This window comes from Chinchilla lanigera, unplaced genomic scaffold, assembly GCF_000276665.1.
Source record: "Chinchilla lanigera isolate Chin_1 unplaced genomic scaffold, ChiLan1.0 scaffold00004, whole genome shotgun sequence".
Lineage (NCBI taxonomy): Eukaryota > Metazoa > Chordata > Mammalia > Rodentia > Chinchillidae > Chinchilla > Chinchilla lanigera.
Genome location: NW_004955405.1, coordinates 17,679,767 through 17,695,769, shown reverse-complemented (window position 1 = coordinate 17,695,769; position 16,003 = coordinate 17,679,767). Strand labels below are relative to the sequence as shown.

General features: G+C 33.8%; 1 pseudogene; it reads left to right on the top strand.

Annotated features, from left to right (window-relative positions):
• Positions 1–11,552, top strand: part of LOC102023107 — a 102,785-nt pseudogene extending 91,233 nt beyond the window's left edge.
• Positions 11,553–16,003: the final 4,451 nt, after the last annotated feature.

The following is a 16,003-nucleotide window of genomic DNA, read 5'->3' as shown; positions in this document are numbered from 1 at the left end:
TACAAGGTCCTGAGTTTGATTCCCAGTACCACAAAAAAAAAAAAACAAAAAAAAAAAGAAAAAACAAGAAGAGATAAATTAAGGATATACATCCTACTTGCTTAGATAAATAATAAAAGTGTTTCTGCATAAGTAGGCCATTAAAAATTCATTGCAATAACACTACTCAAGTACTACAGAATGCCAAATACCTGTGTGTAGGCCATCAACTGAATAAACACCTAATAAACTCAAGTGCTTTATCTAAAAAGTCATATATTAGGCATAAAACATGGTTATATTTAATATGTCATGAGGATAGTGTGTGACTATAACAAATTTTTTGCCTTAGATACAACTATATAGGGAAAATAAATGTAACTCTCAATCTGTTAGAGGTCAGATATGCCAAGTTCCTGTTCCCCGAAATCAAAGAGTGAATTCTCAGGAACAATGGAGGTTGTGTAGGAAAACTTTATTGAGAGAAATACCTCTTGAGAGAAAGGAGGGGATCCAAAAGTGGCTGACAATAAGCCTTCTTTTTAGAGGAAGCTTTTAGAGCAAAAATGGTGGGTAAAACATGGATCAAAAGTATGATCAACTAATAAGATTGTAAGTATAGCAGCTTAGGTAATATTGATCCAATAGGGAAGCAGGTCCCTTAGTGAGTATATACGGAAAAAACAAAGATCTTCTTTATGAAACAATGGATCAGGGTGTCTTGGTCACCCACCAGAGTGATTGATGTCTATTTAGAGTTGATTAGACCAGGTGATAATAATCCTCTTATCTCCTGAGGAGGTATGTAGGCCTGGTCATTCCGTCTTTACATGGAGACTTGGCCTCTAACAGATGCTTCTCTGGCTGCATTTGTAGTGTTCTCATTCTCTGCACTCACTTTCTTGAGGGTCTATCCCTGTCTGACTGCTATAATATTTTCACCAAAATTAGCTATCTATAATAGCAGAACAAAATATTGAATAAAACTGAGAGCTAACATTATTGTGCTTGAAATAACAGAGTAGCATAAGATTTAAAAATTAAAGGCATTTGGTAATGAAAATCACACTTGTTATATTGTAAAGTATTGGTAAGCAATTTAACACTCTGAATTTTCTGTTTTTATTAAAATTAAGCATTTGAAAAGCAATACACAATTAAATGAGCAACAGGTATTTTAGGTAAGTTTTTGAATTTGGATCTCATCCTGTCTTCCTCACTGAGGGCCTGCCATTCCCAAGTGATGAGATTAATCATCCAAAATCCATTCTGCTCCTTATCGTCAATGGTTTTTAGTTTTATGCTCCTAATTTTTCTTATTGTTTTATTTCTCTGCTCAGGAAATCCTGTATGTTTGCAGAACTTGATATGCAAAACATGGCCATGCCTTTACTTAAAATACTACTCTTATAAATAGAAAACTTTTCCCCTTGGGACTGTTTGACAAGAATACCTTTCATAGGAAAGGTTATTTCCTTTTATTAGAGTGTCTGAATATTAAATATTAAACAGCAGTCACTGAGTTATTTTTAAATGGCACCATTTAAATATTTTTAATCCTTTAAAGGACATTATGAATGTAAGCCTGATTTCCAGGCCAAAGATCCATTTATTTTTTAATTAGTGGATATTAACCTTTGACAGTATATGCCAGTTGAAATTCAAGATTATCTCATCCGAAATTATCATAGTTTCAAGTGCATATGTAATGTTAACAAAGCTAAAACCTGTTAGTTAATTTAAAAATAGTTATATTTTTGTATCATGTAGGTTCAAAGGTATTTTGTATGTAGTAATACCCTGAACCATGATTGAATTCTAATGCCCAGCCGTCCCTTATTTGAGATTTACTGAATGCATTGGGTCTATAGAGCCATTAGCTTTCACTGTAGGGTAGATGAGTATCAGTCCCTATAGAATAATGAATTAGCTCTAGCCTTGTAACAAAGTTTTTCCTGGTTTTTCATCACAATGGGGTTTCTTTAACTATGTCTTTTTCTAGTGCAACCAGAGAGTAAAGTGGCAGCCAGAAGAAGAAAATGAGATGTATTGAAATGAAATCATCAAAAAGGCATGGCTTTAACTTCTTACAGTATGGTAATATGTCATGATTAATTGACAATGATAGCGGTGGCATTTGGGGATCCATGTCAATTTCTGTGAGTATTAAAGTATGTGTGTTCTAAAATAGAAGTAATAGCTGTCATTTTTTGAACAGACCAAAAAAATTTAACTAAAAACATTAATATCTCATAAGTGAGTCTTATGGATAAAATAAAATATTCCTACATCTGAACTTTTTCTTTTAAAATATTTTATACTATATTAGCACATTTTAGTAAAAAGAACTTTAAAAACATAAAAATTTTTAAAACTATGAAGAGATACACCAAGTAATCTTAAATTAAAAGTTAAAAAATTAGCAACTCATTTACAAAAAAGGATCAAAATGGTAACCGGTTGATTTCCTGCCTGTAACAGCCAAACCTATATTTACCATTTTATTTTATACAGTGATTTTTCTGAAATTATTTAAAACTAATATGTCAAGATTTTACATAAAAGTAAGGCAGAGAAATGGCTGGGGTTGCTAAGAATATGGAATTGTTGCATAAAGCACGTTAGCATATCCCCAGCAGGCACAGTTCACGTATTTTAAAGATCACTAAATAAACTGTGGAAGTTTGGTAGTTGTACTACATAAAATGTAGAAGTATTTAAAAGACTTCTTTCCTGTAACCACTAATCCTGATATGTCAAGATCATTGGAGTATAAAACACCTAGCAGGTTAGTAAAGCACATTCCTTGGTGTGCCTGGGAGGGTTTTGGAGGTGTGGCCTTGGATAATATACATGTTCCTAGACCATCCCTCTCTGTTTGTTTGTTCTGCGGTACTGAGGATCGAACTCAGGACCTTGCGCTTGCCAGGCAGGCACTTATGCCACTGAGCTATATCCCCAGCCTGACCATCCCTTTCTGACATTCTTCCCCTGCTCTGCTTCTCGGTTGCAATTAAGTGAGCAGTTTTGCTTCACTAAACCCTTCTACCATGTTGTGGATACATTGGAAACTGCTATTTGTGGACTGAAACTGAGCAAATTAAAACTTTCCTCCCTTAATTTGTTAAAGTTAAGTAATGCATCTGTCAACAGGGAGGTATGCTAGTACACTCTCTTTAAAACATGAAAAATCAAAATGACATAAAATCATACTCTTTTGTATGATTATAAAGCAATATTCATAAAGAAATGCTGATAATCTAATTTCAAAGGTGATACCTTGCTCTTACATGAGCAGATTGCTCAGTGAATTTCTACACAGTTCCTATAAAAAGTTGTATATTTAGAAAAGAAGTTTTAAAAAGAGAAAAGAAGTTTTAAAATCTGTGATCCTGTTTTCATTATATGAACATAGAAAAAGATAGCCAAACTAAACATAAGCAAAATAGGGAAAGTAATAAAAATAAATAGAAAATAATGAAATAAAAAAATCCATAAATTGATTTAGAAATACAGAAAATCAATAAAACTAAATTCGTTTCAGGAAAAGAGAAAATTAATAAAGCTGCAACTGTGATGAACAACTACAAAAGGAAAAATATATAAGTTGCTATTTGGGGAATGAAAATGAAAGATTACTACAGATATTCAAAGGCTCTTAAGAAATGTTACAAATTTTTAAACAAAAATTTAGCAGCTTGGAAAAAATGGATAAACTGCTCAAAAGAAACAAGTTGCCAAATCTAATCAAATAGAAAATACAACTCCTATTCCAATGAAGTAAATCCAAATGTTACTTTACATCTATTGATATGAGTATGTGATTTTTTATCTCTGTTCTCTTTGTGTTGTCTAACATGCATTTATATGTATATGCTGAACCATTTGCAGTCATGATTATGATCTGATGATTGCTTGTATTGTACTAGTCAGTATCTTGTTGAAGACTTTTGTGTCTATGTTCAATAAAGAGACTGGCCAGTAATTTTCTTTGTTAAGTGGGTGCTTATCAGGTTCTGGGATCAGAGTTAGGTGCAGGCTTCCAGGAATGAGATTGAAAGTAGTCCTTTCCTTTCAATTTCATTAAAGAGTTTAAGGAGTATTGTGTCTGTCCTTTCTGAACATCTTGTAGAATTCAGTGATGACTCTATCAGGTTCTGGACTTTTCTTAGTTGGTAAAATTTTCATTACTGCCTGAGTGGAATTGCTCAGAGTTTTTTTTCTTTGTTTAGCTTTGGTAATTCATATGTGTTTAGGGATCTGTTCATTTCTTCAAAATGTCTCGAATTCTTGGAGTGCAATTTTTCATAGTGGTTATTAATAATTTCTGGATTTTGGTGGTATCCATTGGGATTTCACTATTTTCACTTCTAGTTGCATTAATGTGGGTCTTTTTTGTCATTCTTCTTTTGGTAAGTTTGGCAAAATATTTGTCTATTTTATTTATTCTATAAAAGAATCAATTCTATGACTCACTGATTCTTCATATAGGTTTTATTTTTGTCTCAACTTTATTGACGTTTGATTTTTCTTATTTCCGTCCTTATAATAGGTCTGGATTTAAGCTGTTCTTAATTTTATATATCTTCAGGTGCATCACTGGGATATTTATCTGAGCTTCCTCTGTTTTTCTAGTGTGAACATCAACAGTAATGTACTTCCCTCTCAGGAGTGCTTCTATCGTGTCCCATAGAGTCTGTGAGCTGTACTGGGGTTACTTTTTGATTTTAGAAATTGTTTATTTTCTTCTTTGATTTCTTCCATGACTCATTGGGTACACAGGAGCATATAATTTAAGGTCCAGGTATTTGTAAAATTTTTGTGATTTCATTTACAATTAATTTCCTGTTTCACTGCACTATGAGTACATAGTACAGAAGGGATGATTTTGACTGTTTTGTATTTATTTAAGCAGGGCTATCATGTGGTCTATTTTGGAGAAAGTTCCATATGTTGTTAAAATAACTGTATGTTCTTTCTAGTAGGGTAGAACATTCTTAGAATGTCCCTTAAGTCCATTTGTTCAAAGGTTTGGTTCAGCTCTGATATTTCTTTGCTGATGATTTTTTTACTTGATTTATTTGGGAAACTGCGAAAGTGGTACATTGAGATTACTCACTATGATTGTGGTTGTGTTTATTGGATCTTTTATGTCAAGTAGTTTATTTTATGAATTTAGATGCACTGATATTCAATCCACATAGAGTATATAATTATCTCTTCCTGTTGAATTGTTCCCTTAACTAATATGTTGTGACCATCTTTGCCTTTTCCAATCAGTTTTATATTGAAGATTAATTTGTCTGGGAATAATATTATTACCCCTGCTTGGGTCCTGAGTTTTAATGCATGGAGTATTGTTTTCCATCCTGTAATTTTTAGTCTATAATATCTTTTTGTAATAGCTGTGTCTCTTCAGTGCAACAGACTGTTGGAATCTTTGTTCCAATCTGCAAATGTATTTATTTATTTATTTAAATATTAATTTAAGGAGAAAAACAATAATAAAATAACAACAATGAAGACAAAAACAAAGCAACACAAAAACAATAAAAATGATACAGACTTTCAAACCAAGATGATAGGAATTAACAATGGCTGTTATATTACATATTTCTACCTTCAAAGAAGTTGCTCAGATTATCAGATGTAAGAATGCAAGATTGATCAAATAATTAAAGACAATGACAAGTAATAAAAAGACTAGAAATGATATAGAGCTTCATTAAACAAGATAGTAGGAATTGAAGAATGGTTGTTATATTGTGTATTGTTATCTTCAAATTAGTTGGTCTGATTACCAAATGTAAGCATGCAAAATTGGTCAAGAAAAAAATTTAAGCATTAACTATTCCTTTCAATAAATAGATATTGCAAAATGGAAAGAAACTGCTCAGATAGGAAAGAACAACTAGGATGAGGAAAAAGAGAAAAAAAAGGAAGTAAGGGAAAAATGTATATATATGTGTGTATGTATGTATATATATATATATATATATATATATATACACATGATAGCTAAGATAATTTTACTACTAATTTCTATTGGCTTACTGAAAGAAACAGTTATGTGTAATTGTTTGATAAATCTTACATGACTATATCTGGTTATTGGAGACAACCACTTTGAAGATAACAATATGTAATATGACAACCATTATTAATTTCCTATCACCTTGTTTTGAAATTCTGTATCATCTTTATAATTTTTATGTTGTTTTGTTTAAGCCTTTATTTTTGTTATTTTCTCTTTAAAAGAAAAAAAGAAAAAATATATATGTATATATAAGGATAGCTGGAATAAGTGCATTGCTGATGTCTATTGGTTTATGCAAATGTATATTTTTAAACATTTTTTAACATTTTTTAATTTTAAAGAGAGTAGTAAATGAGAGACAAAGAAATAGAATAGTAGCAGCATACCAGTATCACAAACATAGACAAATCAAAGCAAGAACAGTCAAAGTGATACAGACTCTCAAGACAAATAATATGAATCAACAGTGGTTAAATTACATATCGCTATCCTCAACTACATTGCTCAGATTATCAGATGTAGGAAAGAAAGATTGCTCAAACCATTATAGGGAATAAAAAAAATAATTCTTTGATAAAACAGTAGCGATCATTCAGATTTTCACTAGACAAGGTGGTAGGAGTTCACCATAAAGAGTTGAAGTCATTTACATTGAGGGTTATTACAGCAAGATATTGATTTATTCCTGTCATTACTTTCTTTTTCTGTTACTGACTCCTTTATTTTTCCATTTTTGTTTAACTGTTCATATTTCTTCATGTATTTTTTCCATCTGACTTTTTTTGCTGGTTTGGCTTAATGGTACAATATGCCTGAGTAGTTTTTTACAGTGTTGGTCTAGTGTCCATGAGTCTGTTAAGGTGTTCTTTTTCATGGAGTATAATTTTGTATCAATCTTGATAGATATTTTTGCAGTATATTAGCTTGTATTAGAATTTGTTTTCTTTTAAGGCTTGAAATATTTCACGTCAAGTTCTTCTGCCCCTTAACTTTTGTATTGAAAAGTTTATTATAATCCTAAAGTTTTACCTTATAAGTGATTTTTGCTTTTCTCTGAAAATTTTCAAGATTGTGTCTTTAGTTGGACTCCTGGGATTTTGATTATGATGTGCCATGGGGAACTGCTTTTTTAATCATAGTTATTTGGTATTTATAAGCTTCACTTACCGGTATATTGAGGTTTTTCCTTGTACTTAAAAAATTTTCTGCTATGATTTGTATAAACATATTTGAACTCCTTGTGTTCTGTCTTCTAATATAACTCCAACTCAAACCTTACGTTAGTCTTAACATCATTCAGGAATTTATCTTTTTAAGTTTATTTTCTGAGAGTCAACATATAATTCTATTCTGTCCATGATTTCTCATATCCCATCTTCACATTGATCTTTTTGCTGTTTATGACTTCTGTAGAATTGTTTATCACTGGGATTTCAGTCTGGCACTTTTTCAGGGAGTATGTGTCCTTGGTAAATTTGTCATTCATGCTTTAAACTGTTGTAGCCAGGTCTTCTGATTTTTAATATTTTCTTCCACAACAACATTGGTCAGTTTGTATGATAGTTTGACATTTTTTTTGTGTTATATCCTCTTTATACTTTCTGGGTTTCTTTACTTCATCTTTAATCATCTTATACAGCACAACTGTATTCTATTTGTTTTCTATTAGTTTTGTAGAGGTGATAGTCTTTGGACTACCATGTTTTGTTTTTTCATCTTCTAATTGTGTGTATATATGGGTATGTGTGTGTCTGCACACACCTGTGTGCACTAAGACTGAGATTAAATAGAGAGAAGGGAATTTGTTCTTGATATGAGGATTTCCTCAGTTAGGTTCTATTTTCCAGTGATGTGTTCTTGACTTTACACTGGACCCCTGCCTTATGAACTCAATTCATTCCCAAAGACTGGTTGTAACTCAAGTCGTCAATTGAAGGCTCAGGCTCCTCTACACAGCTGTCAAATACTCTCTCCTGTATATAGGCAGTTCTCAGTGACCTGGGATTTAAAGTTAACCCCATACAGGAAAGGATGCTGCAATATTCCTTCCAGAAATCTTTAAGGGTTAAATCTGTATCTAAGACTGGCTGGAAGTACAAATGCCCAGCATTCAGAATTCAGTTCTTAGCTCTAGACTTTGGTCATAAATTAAAACTAAAGTTTCAGTCATTACTGAAGTTGTTTTTTTTTGTCAAGCTGGTCTTAATTTGAGGGCCCACTGTCTTTGTCAATAGGTGTTGTCTGTCTCTTTAGTCTATTCCATTTAGTTAGGTTGACCCCTATCACTGCATTGTGAGAAGAGAATCTCTACTGGTTTCAGCAGCATCAGCAGACCTAACCATACATCAGTCATACATATTCAAAACTTGTATTTACATTTTGGTCCTTTCGTCAGTGCTTTTAAAATCTATAACACACTATTATTAGCAGTTAGTCTGAGATGTGGAGGGAGGAATCAAGGGATGAAAAAAGGAGAAAAGAGGAGTAATTCAGTAGTAGTTGGATAGAAGAGAAATGTCAATAGGTAAAAAAATAGATAAGATACTAGATCATTGGTGATTTTTTACAGGTGGATTAAAGGGTTAGTGTTGAGAGGATTTAAGAGAATATTTGTGGGGGCTACAGTAGGCCTGATGGGGGAAGTAGAGGTAAATAGAGATTGGGGAGAGCTGGAAGATTGTCAGAACCTGTTGATATATTTGTGGTTAGTTTTGTTTAAATCCTCTACTTACAGTTCTGTCAATGCTTACCAACATAGTCATGAATGTCACCATTCGAGTTAAATCACTGGTCTATTCTTATTGTTTTTTTTTAAGTATATATACATGAAACCTGGAAAAATGGAAAGAAAGTCAGAGAAATCAGTAAAAGAATGAACAGTAAAGAAAACAGAGTAGGGAGGAAAGAATGTTAAAAGGAGAAGAAAGAGAGAGTGCAGAATAAATGCACAAATGACAAAATTTAAGAGTAAAAAAATAAAGAAATTGACACATACCTTTGGTGGGTGGACGAACTGGATCCCCAAGACCCAGGACAGGCTGGGCCCTGGGCACTCAGAGTAATCAGAGAAACCATCAATGTAGAGGTGTCTGAAGCAGCAGCAAGGAGCCAGCAGTTGGGGTCTGAAGAACCCCACCAACAGAAGACCAGTCCCACACCCATAGGGCAAGATCAGCTCCATACCCACCCCAATTCCCATGGCAAACTTAGCTGGAGTACACAGCACATTTCTGAGATCTGACATGGACACTATCACAGAACTCTAAACACCAGCAGTATTTTACTACTTTTAATCTCCCTGATTTTTTTTATTGGCTGTTCATTCACTGTCTGGTTGGAAATTATCTTCTTTTGCTCATATTTTGTGGTTATTTTGCTTTTAGATTTTTTTCCTCTTCTCTCTTTCTTGAATCTACTTTTTTCTTTTTTTCTTCCTTTTTTTGTTCTCTTTCTTCCTTCTTTTTTTCACGGTTTAGGTTTTCTACCTATCTTTTTTGTTTTCTTCTATGGATCCTCTTTCTTTCCTCAACTACTTTTGAATTTAAACTTTCAAGTGAGAAAGCATTTTCTTTTCCCTTTCTGATCACTCCTTCACATTCTCTTTCATTCTTTCCCTCTTGTGTCCTCCTATTTCCAAAAACTTGGGTGATCATCCTTTCACCACCAGCCTTGACTATTACATTTGACTTCATTCATCACTTTATCCTATCCCCTACCTGTCTTAAGCCCTCCTTCCCCTCACAAAAGGGCAAAACCACTCCACTAAAGGGGGAAATCACTTAGAAATCACCATGTACTTAAATCACTTATAAGTACATGGTATATGTTTGATTTTGTTATATAACTTTTGAGTTTGCTCCTGCGGTTGGAGCAAACAGGTTAATGATTACTATATTTTGTCAGTAGTTAAGCTGTACTTAAAACTACCGTTATTACTAACTGTACGACTTTAACCAGGAGGTCATACAGGTTATAATCAATTTTTCTCTCCTGTATGGTAACACTGTGATTGTACTGGGTCATAATCACTACCACAAATCATTTTCAAAGGATTGAGTGCTGAGCCAAATAGAAACTATACATTCCTTACAAATTGGAAAGATGTGTTCTTTGGGTAGTTATAACGAACAACGTACATCTAGGGGACATCCCTGAAGAACAGACATCTCCTAGAGAATCCTCAATACTAGCAAGAGGGCTATCATAAGATATCGACAAGCATCAACATAGAAAACAAAACAAAATAAAACAGAGAAAATAGAAAATGACAAAATGCAGAAGCAAAGTGCATCCCCACACTCCCAGCCCACCCAGGGCATATCCAGAAGTCAAGGAGATAGATAAAACTGAAAGTCAAACACTGGAAATTCCTGAAATGATAGCAACAGAAGTGAAAAAAACAAATGGAGAAGGCTACAGAGAAAATAATCTCTCAGGTACAAAAAGAAACAATGTTTAAAATCAAAGATATTAGAGAAGACATATCTAAAAGAATAGATGGGCTTAGAAAAAGGTGGATACAAAAAGTGCTCAATGTAGGAAACAAATGGAATCTAAGACATAGATCCAAACAGAAATCAAAGTGATTAAAATTTCCATTTAAAGTATATGCAACAAAATTCCAGGTAGGCAGCAGAGTTTGTTTATGTGTTTCCCAGACCTAGCGACTGCCTTCTACCCCTGAGACTCCAAGATGGGGAATCCTTCACCAACTTCATGCACAAAAAGGACTTTCATCCTGCCTCCAAATCCAATATCAAGAAGGTGTGATTGGTAGAACAAAAATATTGTACAATAAGAAGAATTAATGCAGTAGTATCTCAAGAAACAAGAATTGTATGATAACAGATTGCTTATGTGAGATGGACATGTAAAGAATGACCTTAATTTCATGTATGAGGATGCATCAAGAGCTACAAAAGAAAACAAAGTGAAAGAAGAAACAGAAGGTAAGATGGAATATAAATTTGAAAGGCGGAAGGAGTCTCCCAGTGAAAAATATGCCAAAGATGATATGAACAGAGACCAACCCTTTGCTACTCATATTCAAAATGTGAGGTGCACTAAATATCATAAATGGGGTCATCTCAACACAGACTGAGAGTGTCCATTCTTTGGTCTTTCTGGAATCAATGTAAATTCAGTTCCCACTAATGGCTCAGGGCCATTGGTGCACCCCTTGGAGCTAATAGCAGAGATGAGAAACAGTGGGTTTGCACTGAAATGAAATGTACTGGGGAGAAACTTGACTACAAATGATCCATCACAGGAGTATTTTGCAAGTGAGGGTGAATAAGATCCAGAAGTTGAATTCTGAAAGTCACTAACAACCAAACAAACACAGAAACTTCTCAGGAGATGGGACAGACTTGAGAAGAAAAATTCAAAAAAAAAAAAAAAAAAAAAAAAAAAAAGACAGAAAAATAAAAAGTCATGCAGGACCAAAAGTAAACACAAAATACATAAACAAAAATCATCCTCCTCTTCCTTCTCCCCCTGGTCACAGGGTGGAGAGGGAAGGAGCCAAAGGAAATGAGGGGAGCAGTGGAAGCCACAGCAGGAGGAGGAGAAGAAGCCAAAGCTGGAAACAGTCCACGTGGAGTTCCAGCAAAGAGCAGAATAGAAGACAGGATGCCAGGAGCCATGGAAAACACAGATATAGAGGAGAAAGGATGCACAGACAGTGCTCAAGAGATGCGCAATAAAGGGATGTGGAGAAGGAAGTACAAGTGGGGAGAGAATAAAGACTGCATGTGACAATTACCTGCAAATAAAAATCTCTCCACTTTCTTTCTGAATACCTTTAGCAAGGGCTAAAGTATGTGCTACCATCTTTCTAATAAAAAGGCACTATTTGACTTCACAGATAAAGTATATACAACAGATTGAATGAAAGTATATACAACAGAAAAGGAAAGTGTATACAACAGATTGAATGAAAAAGAAAGTATATACAAAAGGGACAGAATATCTGATTTTGAGAACAGAATTGCAACTAGTGATCATGAAAAGAAAGATATCTTAAAAATAGAAAGAGACTATGACAAATCAATCCAACAGCTACAAGATGAAGCAGAGAAGAGTAACATAAGATTGATTGGGGTCATTGAGAAACCTGGAGATAGCACAAATGTCATAAGAGAAACTCTTTACAGAATTAATGGCAGAAAACTTCCCAAGCATGGAAAAAGAATTTGACATAGAAATAAATGAAGCTATAAAACTCCAAACAGCCATGAACAAAATAAAACTACATCAAGACATATAATAAGGTCCGAGAAATCAGCATAAGAACAGAATATTAAAAGCTGTTAGAATGAATATGTTTAAAAACATATCACCTGTAAAGGAAAGCCCATCAGAATCATGGCAAACTTCTCAACACAAACCCTCAAGTCAAGAAGAGCTTGGAGTAAAGTATTTCAAGTCTTGAAATAAAAAAACCTTCCAACCCAGGTTGATGTATCCTGAAAAACTATCTTTTAAAATAAATGGAAAAATAAGATACTTCCATAACAAAGAACAACTTACGAAACTCATGACCATTAAGCCAATCCTATAAAGAGTATTGAAAGATATTCTAAACAGAGGAAAATGACCACAATTCCAAGAATAACATAAAAAAGAAATCACCAAGCGCAGAAAGCAGTTAAATAGGGGGGAAGAGCAGGGAACATACAGCAGGAAAATATCGTGACAAATATAAGTCAATATATATCAGTTATAATCATTAATGTAAATGGCCTCAGCCCACTGATTAAAAGAAACACAGAATGGATCAAGAAACAAGATCTAACAATATGCTGTATACATATTTAACTCAAAAAGAAATTTATAGACTGAAAATCAAATGATGGAAAGCAATTATCCATGAAACTTCTCAGCTGCACATGGGATATTCTCCAAAACAGATGACATACTAACTCATAGGACATGCTTTAGTAAATGCAAAGGAATTAAAGTTACCCCATAAATATTATCTGACCATAGTGCATTGAAATTGGAAATTATGGAAAAAGAAATTTCAGAACTCCATAAACACATGGAAATTAAATAACACCCTCCCAAACAAGAAATTTCAGAACTCCATAAACACATGGAAATTAAATAACACCCTCCCAAACAACCAGTGGCTCACAGATGAAATTAAGGAAGAAATTAAACAATATCTACAACTAAACGAGAAACAGATACAACATACTGAACTTATAGGATGTCATGAAAGTAGTCCTCAGTGGAAAATTTAAAGCAGTGAATTCTTACATCAGAAAAACAGATCAAACACAAATAAACAACCTTATGCTGCACCTCAAGCTTCTACAAAGGGCAAAATCACTACAGATCCTGTGGAAATTCAAAAGACCAGCAATACGTACTTAGAAAATCTTTACTCTCGTAGGATAGAAAACACAAAAGAAATTGACGGATTCCTAGATATGTATGAATTATCAAAATTAAATCAAGAAGATATAAAAATTCTGAATAACACAATATCAGTTAATGAGACTGAAAATGTAATTAAAAATATGCCAACAAGGAAAAGCCCTGGTCCTGGTGGATTCACTACAGACCAATCTCCCCGATGAACCCAGATGCAAAAATCCTCAATAAGTTACTTTCAAACAGAATGCAGCAAATCAACAAGAAGATTATACACCATGACAAAGCAGAATTCATCCAAGGGATGCAGGGATGCTTCAACATATTCAGATCAATAAATGTAGTACACTATATCAGCAGAGGCAAAGACAAACATCACATGATTGCCTCAACAAATGCAGAAAAAGCTTTTGACAAAATCCAACACTCACTCGTGATAAAAACCCTACAGAAAATTTGAACAGATGGTCTTTATCTCAACCTGACAAAAGCCATTTATGACAAACCAGTAGCCAACACCATACTAAATTTTCCACAACTGAAAGCTTTTACTCAAAAACCAGGATCAAGATGAAGGTATCCACTATCACTACTCCTTTTAAATATAGTTTTAGAAACATTTGCCAGAGCAATTCGACAAGAGAGAAAAATAAAAGGAATAAGGATAGGAAAGGAAAAAGTTTCTCTCTGCCTAAGCCAGAGATTGGTCTGTAGTTCTCTTTTCTTGGATGGGTCTTCCCCTGATTTTAATATTGGGGTAATACTTGCCTTCAGGAATTGAGTTAGGGAATATAGCTTTAAAGAGGTTGAGGAGTATTGGCATTAAATCTCTAAATATCTTGTAGAATTCAGTACTGAACCCGTCAGTACCAGCATCTTGTTCATAAGGTCAGTGCATAAAAATCAACTGAAGTTTTCTAAACCAGCAGAATTGAATAATGCATTTCAGAAACTATTGTATCATAAAAAGATATATTCAACAAAATATTTAAAACTCTGAACTAAAAAAACTAATCATTATTGACAGAAAATAGAAATAAATGGAGAAATATACTATTTTATTGAATGATTCAATTTTAATATGTCAATTTCACTAAAATTTATCAATCCCAAGGCTTTAGCACACGGACTTTGGGTACACTTTAAATACCAAACCATAACATTATCGTATACTTACCAGGTGAGCAATCAATTCACTCCTAAGCTTCTACTTCCCCTCAAATGAAATTGTATGGCCCCAGAAATATTGTATGAATAACAATAAGACAATGAAAAACCATTGAATTTGGACTTTTAACTGGGAAAGTTAAAATAAAAAAGCTGACAATAATCATCCTGAGAAAGACTGGCCAATAAAGTCTAAGGAAAACTAAAAATGTTACAGAGGTCAAGAAAGTAAGGGGCAGTAAAAGAGCTTGTCAATACTGAGTTTCTCAAGGGACATGATGGAAGTCATGCCATTCGGCCTAGGTCAATGTTGCTATTTCCTAAATGTTTATGTGCCCCAAGACTCATATGTTGAAACCTGAGCTGCCAGGGTGAGGGTTGAAGGGAGTAGGGGGCTTTGGAAAATGAGTCCCCAGAGACTGAATCACCTGGTACCTTAATCTTGGATATCTCAGTCTCCCGAAGTGTAAAGAATAAATTACCATTGCTTGTAAACCACTCATTTTATGGTATTTTGTTATGGCATCCTGAATTGACTACAATAAACACTTCATGCAACACTTGGTGGGAACTGATATTTAGTAGGAAGGAGAAATGGAAATATCCTTAACTTTTACCATGACTGGATCTCTACACTTCCACAATCCATCTTTTTCCTTTAACATGCAATACAATTAATAGGAATATTGCTATCCTCTATATATTGTAATGATCTGACAAAATAAGCAATTGTTACCTTTAAGTCACAGAGGACTAAGATAAGATTCAGAGGAATTTGACAACCTTCTAAATTTAAGTGCTAGAGCCAGGATTTAAAGTCATATATCCAAGCATTTTCTATAGTACTGCGTCTCTTGGTACAATAACACTCCTACATTTACAGTCATGTTTATAAAAAGGAGAGCTTAGTCAAAACTGAAAATTGAACAGATAAAATTGCAAATATTTCAACTCACATATCACAAATATAATCTTTGATGCATTTTGTTAATAATAATAATAATCCTGGTGGACAGATCCCAAAATTGACACCAGTATTGATTTATTTTTTCTTTTTCTTCTTTAACACTGACACAATGGAGAAATAAATAGCTGCTAACAATTATTCAGCACTCACTCATTTTTTATTGCTTACCCTGGCCAAGCAATCTTAAATTCTTTGCATATCCTAGCTCTATTAATCCTGTCAGGAGCTGTAATGCTGTTACTGCAGTCATTTTATCTTTAGGGATGAGAAAACTAAAACTAGAAGGAAGGAGAAAGTGCTATACCCAAGTACATTTTTATAGCTGTGTTAGAGTGCATTACATAGTCATTTCAGGATTCAAGTCCACAACATCCAGCTCTAAAGGAAAAATCTTGATGCATATTAGCATTCATGGAGTCCTACAAGAACCTTCTAGCCTCCTCTGCCTTGAAACAATACACGGATTCAGAGAT